The 21,218-nt window shown below is 49.3% G+C and overlaps 1 pseudogene; it reads left to right on the forward strand.

Moving 5' to 3' along the window:
- The first annotated feature begins 6,011 nt into the window (after positions 1–6,011).
- On the forward strand, positions 6,012–8,683 carry LOC113607251 (CREB-regulated transcription coactivator 3-like; annotated as a pseudogene).
- The last annotated feature ends 12,535 nt before the right edge of the window (positions 8,684–21,218 follow it).

Raw genomic sequence — 21,218 nt, forward strand, 5'->3', positions numbered from 1 at the left:
AAGTGGGAGAGTTAGAGGTGAGAGCATGCAGAGCAGGACGTGCCTGGGGGTGGGCATTGGGGCCACGCTGGGCCGCAGTTGGGGCCTAGATGTCAGCTCTGGGGGAACCACCCGTGTGGGACCAGTTGTGGGCCTGGTGGTGCCCAGCATGATCCAAATACAAGCTAGAGGGACCTGGGCTGGCAGTGAGTGTGAGCTCTGAGCCTGCTTGGGCAGCTTTCCCAGCTGGATGGCTTGGTCAGTCATTTATTCATTTCTTCTAGTTTTAGTATATGCATTGGATGCCTGGGGTAGCTAGGCATCATTCTTGCAATTATGAGTTGGGGGGATACAAAGAGGATAAGACTATTTGCCTCCAGGTTTGAGTGCTACTTACAGAAACAACAACTACGGAGCACTTCTGTACCCCAGGCCCTGGGCTGAGGGCTTGAAGTGAATCTCATCGTAGCTTTATGACATCATAGAGGCTGTTATAGCTTCATTTGCAGAGGAGGAAACCAAAGCTCAGGGTGCCAGCCACCTCCCCAAATCAGAAAGTTTGACTGTAGAGTCTGCATTTTTATGGTCACTGTAGAAAAAAACATGCACAGCCAGAAAGAAAATTACATGAAATTCTAATCTATAATGATGGTGCCTGTTAGCATTATGAGATTTTAGAGAATTTTCTCATATAAATACACACGAATTCCAGGCATGTGTCATGGAAGGGGTCAACTTTGCCTGTCCCAGAGAGGGGAGGGGCCAGATTTCCAGTCAATTGTCTTTCTGCAGACTCCTCCTCCAAGGTGTTTCTCCCCAGGGATCATTCCTCTTTGCCCTTCCTATTCTGGGACAAATCCACATTTTCTGTTATAATTGGAATTGTGTCCCCAAATTCCTATGTTGAAGTCCTAACCCCCAGTGCCTCAGAGTATGACTTTGTTTGGAGATAAAGCCTTTAAGGTGGTTACTAGGTTAAAATGGGTCCTCATCCAATCTGATTTGTGTCCTCATAAGAAGAGGAAACTGGGACACACAGAGACACCAGGGACCTGCACCCACAGTGGAAAGACCAAGTGTGGACACAGTGAGAAGGTGGCTGTCTGCAAGCCAAGGAGAGAAACCAAACCTCCGGGACACCTTGATCTTGGACTTCCAGCTTCCAGAACTGTGAGTAATGACGTCCTGTTGTTTAAGCCTCCGCATCTGTGGTGTTTTGTGAGGGCAGCCACAGCTGACTAAGACCCTCTGCCTGGGCATATTTGGCACTCCTCATAGGGCTGATGGGTGGACCTGGAGGATTTAAGAAACCTGGCTGATTTTCCATCAGCAGGAAATTTCAGAGATTGTACATCCCACAGAGTGGATCCAGGCTTGCGGAGTTACCCAGTTTTCTCCATCACCCACCTCCGGAGAACTCAGTTGGAACAAAGCAAGTATAAGAAGGAAGGTCAGATTGGGAAGTCAGAGCTGGTGGTGTGGTTCTGTTTCTCTGGAGAAGCCTGACGGATGCAGAGGCCTTTGTGCTGCATTTGGGACAAGAGAAGAGTCTGAGCAACACTGGACGGCCAGGAGGGGTCAAATGCAGTGCCAGTGTCTCTCCAGCTCCAGCCGTCTCTGACGCCAGGACAGTGGGAGCACAGACAGAAGGGCTCATGGGAGCAGAGGAAATTCTGATTCAGACACTTTCCTCAGTCTGGGAGGCTGAGTACAGGAAAAGGTGAGACTGCCCTGGAGCCCCAACCTGCTATCCACCTGTTCCATCTCTACCACCACCAACACCATGTACAGCATTTCAGATTTGAAATGATTTCAAAGGAAATTTTCAGGGACGATGCAGATGCCATCCAGCTACAAAGAGGGTGGGAGAAGGACATCCTCTCCTTTTTCATTTCACAAAGACAATGTGGGGGAGAGGAATATTGGTTCTTTGGGCTGGTTGCATAATTAAAATGACAAAAGGCAGATTAACAAGAGAAACTCAAATTTAATTCATACGCATGGGAAATTCACATGAGCGTGAGAAATTCCAAGGAGAGTAAGGCTAGATAGGGTATATACTTTACATGGGCCTATATAATTTTGGGAATGGGCAAGTCCGAAATCCATTGGACAGGATGGCAGGCTGAAAACGCATGCAGGATCTGCTCTTGCAGTTTTGATTCTGAGGCACCCTTTCTTCTTTGAGAAGTTTTGTCTCAGGAAGGTGACATTTATGAGGCAGCTGTTGGTGTCACTTGACCCAGTTTCACACGGTTCCAGGGCTCTTTGGAAGCACATCACAAGGTCCTTGGAGAACGAACCTCCATCAGAATCATGAAGAGGGCCTGTTAAAAGCAGGTGGCTGGGTCCCACCCTCAGGGTTTCTTACTCAAGTCTGGGTGCAGTAGTGTGGCTAGTCATGGGCTACATGTTGAGGACCACAGCTTAGGATGCTTCTGGCTGCCAGAAACCAGAAGCCGAAGCCAAATGGGCTTCGCAGTAAAGAGGATTTGTGATCCTTACAAGAAGGGAGCCTGGAGGTAGGGCAGGTTCAGGGTTGAGTGAGCCTCCAGGTCATCTGGGACCCAATTCCTTTTAATCTCTCCTTGCCAGCTCTTTGTGGCCTTGGCTTCATGGTAGCAATATGGCTGCATCTGCTTCAGACATCGCACCCTTACTCCAAAAAGTCACTGAGGAGAGAGCACTGCCATCCCAGTATTCCAGGCCTGAGTCTTCATTCCCTCCACTCACATCACTTGAACCTGATTAGACCCCATGTCCACCTCTGAACTAATGACTGAAGCCCAACAGGGCACAACACAGGAACTACGTGTGGGAGAGGCGGGTACCCAGTGAACTCTGGGTGCTGTTGGGAAGGGCAAAGGGGGAGCAGATGCTGGTAGGGGGACCAACCTCTCCCAATTTGCCTGGCACCTTCCTGGTTTTAGCACTGAAAGTCCTGCATCCTGGGAACCCCCTCAGTCTTGGGCAAACCTGGACCGATTCCATGAAATTGGCCATTGTGAAACTCCATCAGAACAGATCAGCAGTATGTATGTATTCCTCTACAGCAGGGTGGTAGGGAGTGACAGAGCGGGTGGGGAGAGCAGACAGATGTGCTTTGGAATCCCAATTGGTTACATTGGGTAACCTTCTTGTGAAGGCTAGTCTCTGTGAGCTTGGTAACTTGTCTACAAAAGTAGATGAAAACTTCAGTAGTTTTATTGTGGGGATTCAGTGAGGTTGGGGATGAGGGCCTGGAGCACATAGTCAGGAACCCAGTAAATCCTTTACCTTCTCAGGGCCTCAGCCCAATGCCAGACCAGAGCTCCCTAAACCTAGGTCCATCAGTCCTGGTGAAGTGTATTCAGGATGGTGCAGGAAGGAGAGTATTTATTTGTCTAAATGTTCATCAGTGTGTTAGTGAGGGTGGCTGGGACCGGATGGAAAATGTATGTGCTGCTTCATTAAGAGCTTTTCACATTAATGATTTTCTTTCTTCCTTGCACTAAAGCTCAGAGTGAAGTCTGTTCCACTTGTTAGAGGGCTCCTCACCGTAATAGGCATTAAGGATACCCACTGTGATCTGCGCCCCAGAGAGTAAAGGAGAAGGTCCAATAAATCCAGTGTGTGTGTGTGTGTGTGTATGTGTGTGGCGGTCCTATCAAGACAGCTGCTCGTGTGTCAGATGAGAGGGGTCTCCAGAATTATTCTGAGCTCTGAAAAATCTGCTTTCCTCCTGGATCGATGAGGCCAGGACCCCTTCTCTCCATCGAGCCGACATGGTGGGTGGAGGACACCTGGACGCCTAGGGTGAGAGGCCAGGCCTTCCAGGGCAGGACTGCCCCAGCCCAAGGATCTCACCAACATATTTAGAAGACAGAGCTGGTAAAAAAGGAGAATGATAATGGGGCCATGGGTTCACATAAATATCCTAACAGGATCATTTTCCTGAAATGAAGATGGACTGCGAGGTGTTCTCTTCAATTACAGGAATAATAAACACTCTCTACTATCGATCAGTTTTCGTTCTTTTTTTTTTTTTTTTTTTTTTTTGTGGTACCTGGGGCTCTCACTGTTGCGGCCTCTCCCATTGCAGAGCACAGGCTCTGGACGCGCAGGCTCAGTGGCCACGGCTCACGGGCCCAGCCGCTCCACGGCACGTGGGATCTTCCCGGACCCGTGTCCCCTGCATTGGCAGGTGGACTCTCAACCACTGCGCCACCAGGGAAGCCCTTGATCAGTTTTCTTAACTACAGGCAGTGTTGTTAACTATAAAATGCCTCACACGGACTCTGTGTACTGTCCCCATTATTGTACCATAAAAGCTGCAATCAGACGGTTATTGCCAGTGTTAGCTTTTAGTGACTGAAGGCATATTAGATTTATTTAAAAAAAAATCACACACACACACACACACACACACTGGATTTATTGGACCTCAACAAATGTTCTTTTAACAAAAATCATAATTTTAAATACTCTTCAAAAAGTGACCTCATTAACTCTTAGCCCAGATCCTGTATTTAAAGAAAATTCCAGTTAAGTGGGCTCATTGTCTTCTCTTTTCATGAAAGCTGATCTCTAAAATGGAGATTGCCTTGGAAAACACATATTCCATATTGCCTTGGAAAACACATAGCAATTGCCTTGGAAAATGCATATTCTTCATTCTTTTTTTCAGATCTGTCTGTCCCTCTGTGCCTGTGGTTTCTTGATGAGGTCCTCATAGTAAAGAGTTTGCTCAGATAAACTTAGTTTTAGAAGTGAGACCTTTGATGCTGCCATTGATCACGTTGCGGTGTAATTTGTTCTCAAGTTGTGTCCCCTCTGAACTGTGAGCTCTTCCATGTACGAACGTCATAGTGTCTGTGTCCCTAGAGCCTCAGATGATGTTCAGAATGATAGGCACTCATGGTTGCTGAGTAGAATTGAATCGCAATGGTCAATCTACGAATGAAGCCTGATGAACGATTCAATTACATGTGTGCAAATTCAGGGGCAATTATTATTGATTCTCATTTGCTGCAGTCAAGGGTGAGCATGAGAGTAAAACAAATTCGTGGTAAACCCTGGCAATAGAAATGCAAGCAAAGCCCTAGCTCATGAACTTGGATAGTTTCCCTGCTGTGGTTAATACTTTACCTGACTGGTGAAGATCAGAACCATGGACAGAAAGACCGCTCTGTCAGGGCTACAACACCAGGGTAGGGATGGACAGTAAGAAGATGCTTTTCCTGCATCCAGAATGCCCTCATGCTATCCACTGGCCTGGTTACTTTTCCACCCTTTGCCACCCAGCTCAATTCTCAGGCTCCCTTGAAGTGGTTCATGATTATGTTGGGGCCCAGGGTAGGCTACCCCAAAATGGGCCTCAATGGCATATTGATTATTTTGAATTAAAGTTACTTAAGAAACGGCTGGTTCAAGAGAGACACTCTGACCCCCCTTTCTGTCTTCCTGAAAACAGGAAATATGTCTCTTGTGTGAAAGGTGTCCCCCCCCACCAGATCTGGAGGTAGAAGGACACCCTTATCACCAGAGATGGGGAATTCTGGCTGAGAAGCCTGCATTAACAAAGCTTGTTATTTCTTTAATTTATTACCTCAAGCCCAAACACTGTTTAGATTCTTCACTAATTGGGCACCCAAAAACTTAGTTTCTTTGTCCTGTCAATTGCTCACAAATTTATTGTTTCTTTGTCTACAATGTATTGTTGTTTAATGCTGTTTTAGGAGAGTTTTGGGAGACAGCAGAGCTAATGCTTTTTTCAGTCTTCCATTTTTAACCAGAAGTTTTGGCTGTGAAAAAACAAACATGATTTTCAACTGAGAAAACTGAGATGAAACTGGTTAAATTGGCTGGGTTTTGTTTTGTTTGTTTTTTAAGACAATAGAAATAGTCGTTGAATGGAAAATGTTTTGTGGGGAAGTGAGATTTGAGATATACTTTGAAGGATACAGAACTGGGCTTCTCAGAGCATAGTATAGACTATCAGGGTGAGGAAAATCTCAGGGTTTTTCCTCACTTTGACATTTCCTAATCATAAAGGACTCACTGCTAGAAACTCAGAAGCTAAGTAGTTGGTGGCCTTGTTTTTCAGATGGTGTCCTCAGATCGAAGCCCGCTCTCCTTCCTGCTCACAGAAGCTCAAGCCCAAGTGTCACCCCCACCCCCTTACCCCACGCCCCAGGACCTCCCCCAGCCTCTGCTGCAGCAGCCCCACGCCCAGAGCCCACTGCTCAGCAGCCCCAGGCAGCCCCATCGCTGCCCCAGTCAGACTTCCAGCTCCTCGCGGCCCAGGCGAGTCCCACCGGGAACACCAGGAGGAGGGAACGCTTAGGTCGCCCCGAGTTCCAAGCTAAATGGTCCCCTCCTTCTTTCCTGAAGGGCTCATCTTTGACCAGCTTCTTCCCAGATGTGAACTTTGAGCAGCAGTCCATGAGGCCAGGCCCAGCCTTTACTCAGCAGGTGAGCGGTCGCTGGGGCCTGCCTCTTCCTCGGAGCAGGAACTGCCACAGTCAGGCCTCTTCCGTGCGTGGAACCCACACCAAACAGACTCGGTACTGCACTTCTCTGACCTCAGGTGTGCTCAGCGGCTAGGACAGCCTGGCACTGCCCCAGGCCCTAGAGGCTGGTGCTGGCTGCCTTAGCTAATTGTCAGGCCTCAGCAGAGGACCTGTCTGAACAAGTGGTAGAAGACTTTGTGATGACACTCTAGCCATAGGATTGTAGAGTCATTGATGCTGGACGGAACCGTAGCAATTCACAGATCTATCTATCGTGTTGAGGAGACTCAGATCCAGGGAGGGGCTTTGCCTCGGCCTGAGTGGCTGTGCCCTGCACGGTGTGTGGCCTCCTGGGAGCTCGTCCTGGCTGGGGTCAATCCCGAAGGTACTTTCATTCAGACTTTCTCTTTTTCTTTTTAGTTTCTCCCTAACACAGACCATTTTTTAATATCCCTAGATTTTATAGTATTCATTAATTATGGTTTGGGCTCCAGGATATATTATGGAGAGAAGGAAGAGCACTTTCCAGAACTTAATAATAATAATAATAACAGTAAAATAAATAAAGACAGATGTTTCCTGAACAGGCCATGGGGAAGCCTCGTGGTAAGAACCAACAGTCCCTGCCTCCCCAATTTCTAAAGAAGCCATTTGAGTCTAGGTGAGTCAATGTGTTTCTGAAAAAATGATGAAAACTCCTACTTTTGAAAGATGTTTTTAAATGGTTTAAAAATTAATTTCAGGAACGGCACCTAAACTAGGCCCCAGAAACTGGGAACTTCGTGGTGATCTGTACATATTGAAGTTTCTCTGGTAGTCAAAGGTTATATAGTTAATAAATTTTCATTAACAAAAAAATAAAAATAAAAAAGATAAATAAAGTAGGCCCCAGTTCTAACCCATCCTCATAGAGGCTTTCTCGCAGAGAGGGGCTTGCCTGTGGTTCCTCCCTCTGAGTGAGAGAAGGAGAAGGTTCTGCTTTCTCGTTTTTCTAGAAACCAAAGAGGAAAAGAGCCCATCACTTCCTTGGTTATAGACAGGGCCTTTGAAGGGCTCCACAGGTGGTAGTTTCCAGACGTCTTTGTGTGCTGAACAGGGGAGGTGGCGGAGACCAGAGGGCCCGCAGAAACCATGGCCAGTGGTGTCTCCTGGGATGGCATAGAGGGCCTGGCAGCGCGCAAACAGGGACAAGTGTGGCCCTCAGGGACCCCTCCGCTACCGCAGCATCCCCCTGCCTGAGCAGAATGTTCTGTGTAGGCTGTCGCAGCGACTGGGCACTCTGGGATCCTAGAGAGAAGGGACCGTAAGAGAGCGTTCACATCTGGTTTTGCTCCGGGAGCACACCACACTGTTGTGTCCTTGGAAACAGAGACCGTCCCTTACAACGTGACCTTTGATGCTTCCAGGTGTCCCTGGTGCAACAGGGTCCCCGAGGACCACAGGACTCCTTTCATTTGAGACCAAACCTGTATTCCAACTGCGGGAATTTCCCAAACACCATCCTGACAGGTGAGGGCTGCTTCTTTTAGTTCACTGTGTTTCTACAGATACCACTGTAAGATAGTTTAAACAACATAATATTATATAAAGAAGAAAATGAAAGGCCTGTCGCTCAACTTTACCTTTCTGAGATGCAGGTGTCCAGCCCCAGAGCCTGTGAGGCAGTAGGGAAGGGGCCTGGTGACCCAAGCCATTTCTGAACTGCTTAATTTCCCGTGATTGACAACTGTTCCAAGGGAGAAAACCAGCAAAACTGGGAGTTGTGGGACTGACTGAAAAGAACATAGATTCCAGAGCAAAACAGTAGGCCCAGGAGTGGTTGGGACACAGGTGATGACTGTCCTGGTTGGGAAGATGACAGGAACGGCGTTTTGGGGGTTGTCATCAGTTGTGTCCTCTTAGTGACCTGGGCCCTCACGCCTCCTAATCCGCATTGTTTTCCCCTCCCGCTGCTCTTTCCAGAAGACTCGAGCACCAGCCTGTTCAAAGACCTTGGCAGTGCTCTGGCAGGGATGCCCAAGGTCAGCCTAAACGTGGACACTCCATTTCCATTGCAAGAAGAGCTCCAGATCGAACCCCTGAGCCTGGACGGACTCAGCATGTTAAGTGATTCCAGCCCGGGCCTGCTCGACCTCTCTACTGAGGAGACGTTTCGAGCTGACCGACTGTGCAGAAGGGAACGGAACAGGAGGACTTATTTCTGGAACAGCTAAAACAGAACAGAATAGAACGGAGCCAGCTGCAGCCCTGGGCGTTAGTTATCCCAGGCTTCTGACACAGAAGGAACCAATTCCTTGGCTCCCAGCACTCAGACGAGGTCCCATCTCAGACCCCGTGGCTCATTCTAGACCGCAGAGCTGGGCGCCGCCCCTCAGGCCTGCGGCACAGGTCCTGTTGCTGCGGGCAGGCCGCTCTGGGGCTTCCGCTGAATTGGTCGTCACCGCAACCGTTACATCTTTCACCGGCCGTCTGATCGGTCAATGTGTAAAAATATAACGAGAGGCCTCAGGAGACGTGTGTAGTGCTCAGAACCACTGATGTCAATCAACACTGAAGAAAGGACCCGGAGCGCGGGGCGGTTAGGGGCCACAGGCCTTCGGAAGTTGGCTCAGCAACGGTACCACAGCCCCACGATGCCTTCTCTGATCCGGCCATCGTGCCTCAGCGGCGGCAGGATGTTCCAGGGCAGAGCGGAGGGCCAGGGCTCTCTCAGAGGCCTCAGTTCTAACATGAAGAAGGCTGTTTACTACAAGTCCAAGAACAGACTTGAGTTAAGCAAACTGAATTCTAATTTGTTCCCCCCCCCCCCCAGTTTGTAATCTCTTTTCTGCTGCTTCAGAACCCCTTTTCCTATGGACAAGAGGAAAAGGAAGACTATTTTATTCAGTCACTGAAAAAAAAAATCCCCTGGTAATAGATGAGACCGAAGAGAACGGTGCTTCTTCTTGGAGGCCGGGGAAGAGAGAAAGGGGGCTGCAGGTATCTCAGAGACACGCGAAGTCCTCCAGACAAGGTCCGGACCATACAGGCCTCCCTCTCTACAGACCGGCTGGAGGGAGTGGCTGGAGGTCTGGACCGGGCCCACCCAGCAGCTGCACAGCAGCAAAGGGCAGCTATTTCTCTGTGGAATGGGGGTGGTTCATGGAACCCCACTAGACCGTAAGCTCCTTGAGGGCAGGGACTGTGCCTTAGTCATCATCGAACCCCTAGCAGCTAACAAGTGCCTGGCGCTGGGCAGGTGCTGCAGAAACATGTATCGAATGCACCCATGAACGAGTGAACGAAGGCACGAATGAATGAATCTGCTTTGCTGTGAGGCAGTCTAATCTTTCACTGTTACTGTTCCTTACAAAATCTTCTCAGAGCTTCAGCTCTTCTAACACTTGTGCCTGTGGTTAAGTGAAGCACGCACTTTAATGTGCTTTTAACACTAGGTGACCAAATCCACGGTTAGACGGCACGCCCCGTTCTCCTCCAGGGTATGCAGGTAGGTGGAAACTGTCTTCTGAGTACATCCAGAATGGCTCAGCAAACTGAGACCTCCCACCTGCCTGGACCTCAGGGGTCCTGGCCACCTCATAAGATCTTCCCTCTCAGACCCAGGTTTTGCTCTCGACTGCATTAGGAAGAGATTCATTCTCTGAGGTGGAAGAAATAGTCTACAGTAAAATGAAGGCCTAATTTATGAAACCATCATTAGTCATCAGTACCTTAGCACAAAACGGTATTACTATATTTCCACCACCACCTGCCCCTTCTCACTTAGTCCAGGCCAGCCCCTGACCAGAAACCTGATAGGTGGGTTTGGAAGCTGTCTGGGGAGGAGGGTGGGCAACGGGGCCGAAAGTGGGCATGGGTAGACAACACAGAGAGGACAGACACACTGAAGGAGGGATGAAGATGCCGGAGCCTTTGCCCAGACAGCCGGTGTCCTTCCAGGAGACACCAGGGGTGTTGCTGAAGGGTCCAGATGGCTCCCACCCAAAGAAGCAAGGCTGCACCTTGTGGGTCTGAATCTGACATGTGTGCCTGGTGGCCGGAGGGGTCTGTCACAGGGTCCTGGGCTGTTAACCTCTCCAGACCTTGTTCCATTTCCTTCTGTCTTCAGGGGGGTACCTTCCCTCCAGCCTTTCCAGTAACCTCGATCGTGCACTGCTCCACCTTCACCGTGGAGCCCAAGTCTTCCCGCCTCACGTTCACCCTGAACCCCCGCTACTGAATTAGGAAGTCAAACCAGAGTCCTCTCTGCCTGAGCTCTGGCTCAGGCAGTTGGCCTCCCCTTCGAAGCCATATTCCCAGTTAAACTTCCCGATCTCCGAGGGCAGTGACTTTTTGTTAAAGTAAAAAAAGCCTTTCACTGTACACAGCACCCCAGTGTGCCAAAAGAAGGCAGATCTGGCTGCCTTTCCTGTGTCAGAGCCCCCCAACTCTGATCCGGCCTTTCAGACAGTAGTTGTGGTGTACGGGCTTAGTTGCTCCGCCGCATGTGGGATCTTCCTGGACCAGGGCTTGAACCCATGTCCCCTGCATTGGCAGGTAGATTCTTAACGACTGGGCCACCAGGGAAGTCCCAGTTCCCTCTTATTTCTGCTGTCCATCTCCCCAAGTGTAACTGCTACTGTCTTCTCTCCTATTCACCCCAATCCCACAGGTTTATGATTAAAAAAAATTCTTCGGGAGGGAGCCAGGTTAGATGAAGGTATTCAATCCTCCATCAGAAACCGGAAGCACCTTTAGGAGTTATTTTTTGTAAATACCCTCATACGTCTAATTCTTCTCTGGAGCCACGGAACCTAAGTCACAAGGAATGCAGTACATGAATATCTTTAATTTATAGCAACTGAAATTGTTCAGGGCCCAAGAGTGGGCCCTTGTCTAACACTCAGAAATGAACTGTCCGAGGAGACACACGTGCTGACAGAGCAAGAGACTTTACTGGAAAGGGGCCCCGGGGGGAGAGCAGCAGGGTAAGGGAACCCGGGAGAACTGCTCTGCCACGTGGCTCGAAGTCTCAGGTTTTATGGTGACGGGGTTAGTTTCCGGGTGGTCTCTGGCCAGTCGTCTTGCTTGGCCCACATTTGGTCTGACTCGGGGTCCTTCCTGGTGGCATGTGCATCTCTCAGCTGAAATGGATTCCAGCGAGAAGGGCTCTGGAGGCTGGTGTCTCCCCCCTCTTTTGGCCCCTCCCGGATTCTCCCGGTTAGTTTTCAGTGGCAGCACCATGTTCCTTACTGGGACCTCCTGTCATGCGACAGCTCAGGCAAGTGGTTATCGTTGTGCCTAGCCAGGGCAGGTGGTTTCACTCAATGGTTCCCTAACAAAGTCCCATCCATGGTTTAGCTCCTGAGGGACTTGCTCGCTAGACAACCTGAGAGGTGGTGAGCTGGCTTGCGTGAGAGAGGGATGTCCTGGGACAGAGGCCGTGTGCTCAGAACATTTTCATTGCATGTCTGGGAGAAAGGGGTGGTGGGCCATCTTTCCTGGGAGCCCCACCACGCTTAGCCCTGTTTCCGTTCTCTACCACCAACCATCTAAGGCATAAGTCAGAGCATATTGTCCCCTGTTAAAATGCTCCAGTACCTTCTCATCTCACTCAAACAATCCAGTGTTCTCCCACGAACCCCACAGCTTTGCATGACTTGGGCTCTGGCTCTCCGGTCCTCCCTCTTCTCACCCAGGATGCACCTGCTGTACCTGTTCCTCCCATAGGCCAAGGTCCCTCCTGTCTCGGGGCTCCTGCTCTGCTGCACCCCTGGCCTGGAGGGCTCTGTTCTGGCGCCTTCTTTCTGCTGGTACCCCACCCTCTGGTCTCAGGTTGAAGGCCTTCCCTGACCACTTCTCTGTCCCTCTGGGGGCTCCACATGAGGCCAAGCCTGGTCTGCGTGATGCTATCCCAGGTAACAGCTGCTCAACTGGGAAAGGAAGCTACATCCGGATTGCAGACATTCCTGTCGAGTGTGAGGGGATGCTAACGAGATTCTCACAAAGGATCCATGTATGGGCCTAGAAATATGAGGCTGGAAACGCTGGGGAGACCAGTCAAAGGCCCAGGTGTAGCTCCAGAAGGGTGTCTAGTGAAGTTGTTCAGGAGGGCAGACGGTCCTGGGCTAGAACCCAAGATCTGCCGCTTCCTTGTCCTGTGCCAGGGATCAAGTCACTTAACTTCTCTCAGCCTCAGTTTCCTCACCTGTGAAATGGGAGTAAAAAGAGCAAGCATCTCATTGGGTCATTGCAGCAGGGATTAGGTGCCGATGCTGGTGAAGACTCTGGCTGCTCCTGGTACGTCTAATCCCAATACACCAGGGGTCTTTTCCCACCCGCGGCCCCAAAGGTTCCAGGTGGGCGCAGCGGGTCAGCACAGATGTGTGGAGTTCTGATGTGGGGATGGGGCTGGGGGACAGGTACGGAACGTCTGAGGGATGAGAGCTAGGAGACAGAGTTGAGCTCTGGTTTCCCGAGAAGATGGGCTCAGGAGGCCACCGGCCATTGGGACACCCAAACAGCCCCCTTGTCCTGCCCACAGCCTGTGAACACTTGTGGCCAGACAGGTTTGTTTTGTGTGTCTGTCAGTAGGACTCGATCAGAGCAGTTGTGTGTCCACCAAAACTGCTGTTTGTCAGAGTGTCAGTGGCTGTGGGAGCTGGCTGGGGACCACCTGGGAGGCCCTCCCAAGGCTCTGATGCTGGAAGCAACGTGCTCAGGGTGGGCTTGGGGAAGGGCAGAAGGATGTGAGGTGGGGGAGCTCACGTGGACAGGCTGGAACCTGCGTGGATTCCACTGTCTCAAGCCTGGTGATGCCAGCGTCCTGCCAGAGAAGCTGGTGGCCTCAGGCACTCCTGGATGGGAGGGAGATCCAGAGAGGTGGAGCTGCCCAGGCCCGGTCACTGATGCTCACCACATGAGTCAGCGAATCGGGGATGACACGGGTGACCTGCCAGAGTGCCTGCCCCACCTTTCTGAGTGTGAGCGACAGAAAGGGCTCAGCGTCTGGGATTCTGCCCTCCTAAACTCTAGTCTCAGCCAGAGCATCTCCTGCAGCCCCTCCTAACCAGAAGCCCTGGGGTGGGAGCTCTAGGGGCGCAGAGGTCAGCCCAGCCAAGCTGACGGTCACCACGCTCAGTGTGAAGCGGCCCTTCAGGTGCACGTTGATACAGTGGTATGTTGCAACCTGTCGAGGTGGGGGTCAGGTGTGAAGACCGCGTGAGGCACAGGAAGCTGTCCTCCGTGAGTAAGCTGGTAGTCAGCACCCAGCACCCAGTGCTTAGCCAGTGAGAGCGTGAGCCACCGCAGTGACCAGGAGCACAGGAGAGATACCATGGGGCAGGGAGGGGCCAACGCCACTCTGACTTTCAGACGGTGAATGCTAAGGACTGGATATTTGTATCCTCCCCCACCAAATCCATGTGCTGCCGAAATCCTAAATGCCCAATGTAATGGTCTTAGGAAGTGGGGCTTTTGGGAGGAGATTAGTGCCCTTCTGAGAAGAGACAGGAGAGAACTGGCTTTCTCTCTGCTGGGTGAGGATACAAGGAGAAGACAACCGTCTGCAACCCAGGACGACACCTCTCACCAGACACAGGATCTGTCAGTGTCTTCATCGTGGATTTCCAGCCTCTAGAACTGTGAGACATAAGTGTTTTTCGTTTAAGCCACCCAGACTAGGGTAATTTGTTGTAGCCACCTGAGCTGACTAAGGCAGTTTGAAAGCAAACTGACACATGCAAAGTGTGAGCCTGAGTTCATCCCGCATGAGGCTAAAATGTGGGCATCTCAAGCATTTTGGTGCATTTAGGGGGCCTGGGCAGGAAGAGGAAGTGAACCGAGATGGGCGTGAAGCCAGGGTGGAGGAGGGACTGGCTCTCTCCAAGGAGCCATCTTCAGGGCAGTCAAGTTTAGCAGACCCAGGTTAATTGCATCCCAGGAGCTGAGCTGGAGGGAGGAACCGACACTTCATGCAATGAGCACTGGCTCTGTTTCCTTAGGGGTCTGGGGTTGGGGGAGGGGCAGCAGGAACTGATGGGAGGACTCAGGGTCGTGCCGCTGCCATGCTGGAAGCCGGGTAGAAAGCAGGAAAAAGGACAAAATGCCTGTGATGCACCGAAAGAGCAAAGCCACGCGTTAACGAGGTCTGAGGCTGAGGGCCAATTTGCACAGGAAAGGATGGGTGTCTTTCCCAGGCTTCACCCCCACTTGACCATGAGCTATAGGCTTGGCGCCTAACAACCAGCCTTTGCTCACAGCTGACACCCCGTCCACCCCAGGAAGGCACTGATGTGCAGGAGCTCCTGACCCACCTAAAACCAGGGTTTCAAGTTTCTGCATCAGGTATCTTCCCTGCTGTTCCTCTTCTGACCCGTCTGGATGAATTGAACAAGGAATCAACTCGTCAGTGAAAAACAGTCAGTGAGATTTATTCATGTTATTCATTTGCTCAAAAAGTATTATTTGAGCATCTGTCAGGCATGGTGCTGGGGGCTGGGACATAAAGGGGAGATGGGCAGGAAGGTCCCACTGCACAGAGCCTGTCTGGCAGACAGACGACACCCAGGAGACCTATACCTATCGCATTTCAGTGGTGGCAGACGCTGAAGCAGAAGGGGGCTGAGGAAGGCTGTGTAGAGCACGGGTCCTCCCTGGTCTGGGGTTCCTAGAGAAAAGAAGGGTTGAGGGGAGATATCCACACTGAGTAGGAATTACCCAACTGGGGGAGGCAGAGAGGAAACATGTGGTGAGGCAAATGGCACATCTGAGGAGTTAAAGATAGCCCAGCGGAGCCAGAGCTTAGTCTAGCTCTTTGGAAACATGATAGCTGAGGTATCCAGTAACGATAATGATACTATTACCAAATTCTTACTCTTACGGGCTGAATCCAGTCCCCTCCCCCAACCTATTTGTTGAAGCCCTCATTCCCCAGTATCTCAGAATGCAACTGTATTCAGAGATAGGGTCTTAAAAATGTAATTCAGCAAAATGAGATCACTAGCATGGACCCTAATCGAATATGACTGGTACCCTTATAAAAAGAGATGAGGACACAGACCCACACAGAGGGAAGACCACGTGAAGACACAGGGAGAAGATGGCCATCTGCAAATCAAGGAGAAAGACCTCAGAAGGAACCAACTATGTTGACACCTTGCTCTTGGACATCTAAGTTCCAGAACTGTGAGAAAATAAATGTCTGTGTTTTAAGACCCCCAATCTGTGGTTCTGTGTTACGTCAGCCAGAGCAGACTAATACACTTGCTAAGTGCATGTGTGCTAACTAAGCCCTTTATACCTATGACCTTATTTCTCATGTCAACCCTAAGAAGTGGGCGCCACCACTCTCTCCATTTTGCTGCTGAGGACATCGAGGGACAGGGGTGAGAAGTGAAACTACACACACCCAGAATTTACTGTCTGCATTCAAGTGACTTTACCATTGGACGGTCAGCACGAGCATGACTCCTACTGCAGGACATTCTTGCCCAAGAAGACAAAGTTGCAAATAACTTTAGGGTTTATTTCAGAAACTTCCTAAAAATCCATTTATCTGGGTAAGGGACTACTCAACTTTCTCTCAAAAGGGTAAGTAGTCCTTTCTAAGAAAAACGGATTGATCAACTGGACTCGTCGAGGGACCACATACACTGCAAAGACTTGTTTCACATCCCCCCTCTAAAACCGCATTCCTTTGCATAGGACTCCAGCCCAGCTGCACCTCAGATTTGGACTTGAACCCACAATCCCTGACTTGGGAGGGGACTCGAATTCACTGTCTTTTAATTGAAACTGCTCACCTGGACTCAGGACTTACTGAAACTCATGTTCTTTTGTCTTGACACAGAAATAATTTGGTGTGAGGCAAAGTGATATACAAAGAGTGAGTTTATTAGCATAGATCACTTGTAAGAGATACACGTGGGCAGGCGGGGGAGCGCAGCCCTGGGAACAAAGAGGGCTACGTTTTTATAACCAAAGAAAAAGTGGGGAAGAGAGAAGACCACCTTCTTCCTCGTTCTTGGGTAGACAGCAAGGCTTACATCATTAGTTCCTCCTTTGGCCCTATATGGTTTAACTGGGACTGTCATGGCACTATGTCAATCATATGTATGTTAGAAAAAGGGTGGTAATATGTATTAAAAATGGTAATTCATCTCAGGTGTCTGTATAATGTCCCCTTTCACCTAGTTTATTTCCCCTTTCAGCTATAATCCTGTCTTGGTTGTACGCAAAAATGCTACTCTTCAAGGACCATTAATTCCCCGACTTCATGTAACAAGATTCAGACCCCATATCTATTGTCTTGTACTTTAACAAGACATATGTAGATTGTTGCTTGGTTACTGGATTCTTTTCTTGAGTGGTCGTTAGCCTACAACCGTCTCCCAAACACTTCAAGAATTATTTTTCTATCTTTAATCCCCTAGTGGGATTTCTAAACTAACTCTTTGATTATCTTACTCTATCCCTATCACCTCCTTGCTGTGTCCACTGATCCTATTGCATTGTGAATGTTGCCCAAGGCCAATTAGGCCACCAGCATTGAAAGATCTACCTTAAATCAGACCACCCCAACCTTATAAATATCCCACCTTTGCTTTTCCCCTTCGGACAGGAGTCTCCAAAGCTATAGCTCTCCTCGCCACAGGGAGCAGTAGAATCTGGCTTTGCCTGGTTAGCTGGTTATTTTGGTTGTCTTTGTGGGGAGGTGGCAGTCAGCAGAGGTTAAGCAGCTTGTCCTGGATCATGCAGCTAGTGAGTGATGGAGCCAGGATGGGACCCACATAATCTGGCTGCAGCTTCTGTGCTTCAAACTGTGGTGTCTGAGGGTCAGAATCAGAGGGAACTTACAGTCTCCAAGTCCATCCCATGTCTGCCTGACTCTTCCCAAGTGGGCAGCTCCCATTGCTGGGGAGCCACTGGAGGCAATGCGGTACAGAAGAAGGAACAAGGGCTCTGTGTTGACACAGACCAAGCTCATTCATTGACCAGCTGTGTGACTTTCAGCAGGTGACGCAATCTCTCTGAACTTTGAATTTCCCGTCATCAAAATGGTATGGGCCACAGCTCACATGATCATGGTGAAGATGAAAAAGAGCTAATGTTTTTTTTTTGCGATACGTGGGCCTCTCACTGCTGTGGCCTCTCCCGTTGTGGAGCACAGGCTCCGGACGCGCAGGCTCAGCGGCCATGGCTCACAGGCCCAGCCACTCCGCGGCATGTGGGATCTTCCCGGACCGGGGCACGAACCCGTGTCCCCTGCATCGGCAGGCGGACTCCCAACCACTGCGCCACCAGGAAAGCCCCAAAAGAGCTAATGTTGATCAAGTGCCTGGCACATGGTAGTTGCCCAATAAATGATATAGTCAATCCCGCTTTCTTGGATGGAATGAACATGTTTCCCTGATTGCCTTTTCCCTCCGCCATCATTCAACTTGCTGTTGCAACAACCATGGACTATTCACCAGCAGTTAGAAGGTTCTAGAACTTTAAGTAAGTCCCTCTTCTCTGAGCCATTTAACCCCTTTCACTTTTGTCTTCATATCAGTGGAGTTGGAGCAGTAACTCCAGAGAGACATCCCCCCCCCACCACCCTGGGCTCTTCCAGACCTAGGGTCCTTTGCTTCTGTAGCTTGGGGATGGAAATGGACACTCCATCACTCTTGAAGGAGGGCTCATGGCTCAGCGAGAAGGGCACTGGACAAAGATCCAGGGGCCTTACCCCGTGTGTTACCAATCATCTGTGTCTTGACCTCCCCACATTTCTTTTGGGGGGATATTGGGAACAGAATCAACTTGCTCTTGGAGAGACTCTCCTATTGCTTCTAGCCACCCACCCAGGCTCAACCCCCACATACAGAGGTCTTATTCTCTTTGTCCAGCAAGAAGGAGTTTTGACGCATCACACTGAACCCAAGAAACCAGGGGTCCCAGGAAGAAGGCAGAGCTGGAATGTAAATGGGAGGGGGTGATGCACATTCTCACATAAAATATGGTTGTGAGGATGTTTATGATGTAAGGCAGGTGGGCAGCATGCAGATGCCATTCTTGTGGCCAGCAGCAGGGCTGGGAGGAAGTACACGATCTCTCCTGTGCTCCGTAGCCACTCCTTCTGGGGAGCTACCCAGTCGGCTCACTTCCTTTGACAGGAGACGTTATGTGTTTGCAGAGCATGGGCTCAGCCTCCAGGAGTACCTGGTGGCACCTCCACATGGGTATTTTGACAAAGCTAGTGCTCCATTCCCCAACCCCAAACGAAGTGAAAGACTTCTGTATTTCCTGAGGCAGAGAAAAATACTGATCCTTAACTGCAAACAAATGTGAGGATATGCCCCTTTCTCTGTTTAGATGTCTCTTTCATCAAGGAGACGGGGTCCTAGTCAAACAACTTCCATCAGTTAACGCCATAGATTGAGAGTGGCTTTCCTCTGACAGGATGGGCTTTACCTTTTCATCTCAATGATCTGGCTCATTTCTGCTAAGGTTCTATTCCCTCAAATTGCCTCTGTGCCTTTATGGTGCCCCTTCCTGACCTCCCTGCATGTAGCAGTTGTGCCAGGAAGTCAGGATAGAAAGAGGAAAGTGTGTTATAGATTCTTTGGAGGCAGATGGTTCTGGGTTCAAATCTTGATTCATGAACCAGCTGGGGGAAGCCTTTGACTCTCTGAACATTGGCTTGAGATATGACATCTATGAATCTTGTGTATTCTGAGAGTGTGTATGCCAGTGCACACCACCCACACATGCCCACATGTTACACGGTGCTAGCTGATGGGAGCAAAACTGGGGTCTGGCATCTAAGGGAAAATAATCTTCATGGGGTTGAAGACCAGGGATGATTTATATAATGTAGCCAGCACAGTGCCTGGCAATTAAAGGTGCTCAATAAATGAGAGATTACAAAGAGAAATGGGGGACTTCCCTGGTGGTCCAGTGGCTAAGACTCCACGCTCCCAGTGCAGGGGGCCCAGGTTCGATCCCTGGTCAGGGAACTAGATCCTGCATGCCACAAATAAGATCCCACATGCCACAAGGAAGATCAAAGCTATCACGTGCTACAACTAAGACCTGGCTCAGACAAATTAAATAATAATAAAAAAAAGAGATGTGGAAAAATTGATTTAGAGGAGCAATGGACACACTCAAGTGGCATTGTCCTTGCAGAACAGGCAAAGGCAGAAGAAAGGAAGCAAATGGGATAGGGATAGATTTCATCCTTTCCGTCGATAAAAATGACCACCTGCAGACAATACAGTATGACTGCTGGGTTGGGAATGTGGGAGAGGAGGGTAAGATTTTGCCTCAGTTCCCAGGTTCCAGATCTATTTTGCAGCTTCCAGACTCCATAGAAAACTCTGGAATGCTCTTTGAAAAGAAATGTACCAAGTAACAACCTCACTAGGTCTCAATATTTTCATTTGCAAAAAAATTGTAATGCTTATTTCATGTTGTTACAGTTAAATGAGATAAAGTGAAAAGCATATGCGTATAATAGAAATTAGAAAAATGTCAGATGCTTTCCTCTTACCTAGCAGAGTCTCTGGTGGGAGTGTGGTAGAGCCAGGATGAGTAAATGAGATGTGTTTCTTTGAGGGAGAGTCTTGCTGTGACCACAGATAGAAGGTGGGGGGGCATGTGGCACATTTGGAGAATAAAGACTGGAAGATTCAGCCAGGGCTGTGGCAGCAGACACTGCTGATGACTGGGAGAGGAGGGTGGAGGACAGCCATGCTGGGAGCTTTGGGACTCTTGTCTAGATTGCTCCATACTGACCAGTCAGGCTTGGAAGTACATAAGAACACTGTCAGATCCTGAAAAAGGGCCATTACCACGGCTCCCGTACTCATCAGCAGGAATGTTTTTGGCCTTTGTCTATTGGCCAAAAGGAGGGCCACCCTGGAGTCCTGCCAGTGAAACTGCTCAGAAACTGGTGAATTCTGAGGGGGTGTGTGTGTACACACCCTGTCCCCTCACACCCCACATGGAGTGGCTTTTCACCTTACCTTTTCTCCATCACCAAATGAGATCAGCTGTTGATGTTACAGTGCTGATAGGTGTGTGCTGGTATCTCACTGTGGCTTTCGCTGGAATTTTCCTAATGCCAAATGATGTTGATTATCTTTTCATGTGCTTATTTGCCACTTGTATATTTCCTCTGTGAAATGTCTCTTCATGTCTTTTGGCCATTTTCGAATTGGACTATTTGACTTTTATTGCTGAGTTTTGAGAATTCATTATATATTCTAGATACTAGCCCTTTGTCAGATATGTGGTTTGCACACCTCTTTTCTGTAGCCTGTATTTTCATCCTCTTAATAGGATCTTTCACAGGGCAAACATTTTCCTTTGAATAAAACTTAATTTTTCTTTTCATGAATTGTGCTTTTGGTGTCATCTAAGTATTCTTTGCCTCATCCTAGATTCTGAAGCTTTTCTCTCATGTTTTACACTAAAGATTTTATAGTTTTATGTTTTACATTTAATCCCATGATCCATTGAGTTAATTTTTAAAATAATGTGTGAGACTTAAGTCAAGGTCGTAAGCCTATGGATGACCAACTGCTCCAGTGTCATTTGTTGAAAAGGCATCTTAAGTCATTTTTAATGGGTAAAATCACCTAGACCTGGAGGTGCTGGATGTGGAGGTGCTGCTAAGCACCCCAGCAGCCCTTGCAGCCTCTTTGAACTCCCCCACTGAGCTTTCTAAGAACCACGCAGTTGTTGATGTTGTGGATCTCAATGGCCTGAGCCAATGAGTCATCA

This window comes from Aethalodelphis obliquidens, unplaced genomic scaffold, assembly GCF_003676395.1.
Source record: "Aethalodelphis obliquidens isolate GAN/ISIS:26980383/991018 unplaced genomic scaffold, ASM367639v1 scaffold47, whole genome shotgun sequence".
Classification (NCBI taxonomy): Eukaryota; Metazoa; Chordata; class Mammalia; order Artiodactyla; family Delphinidae; genus Aethalodelphis; species Aethalodelphis obliquidens.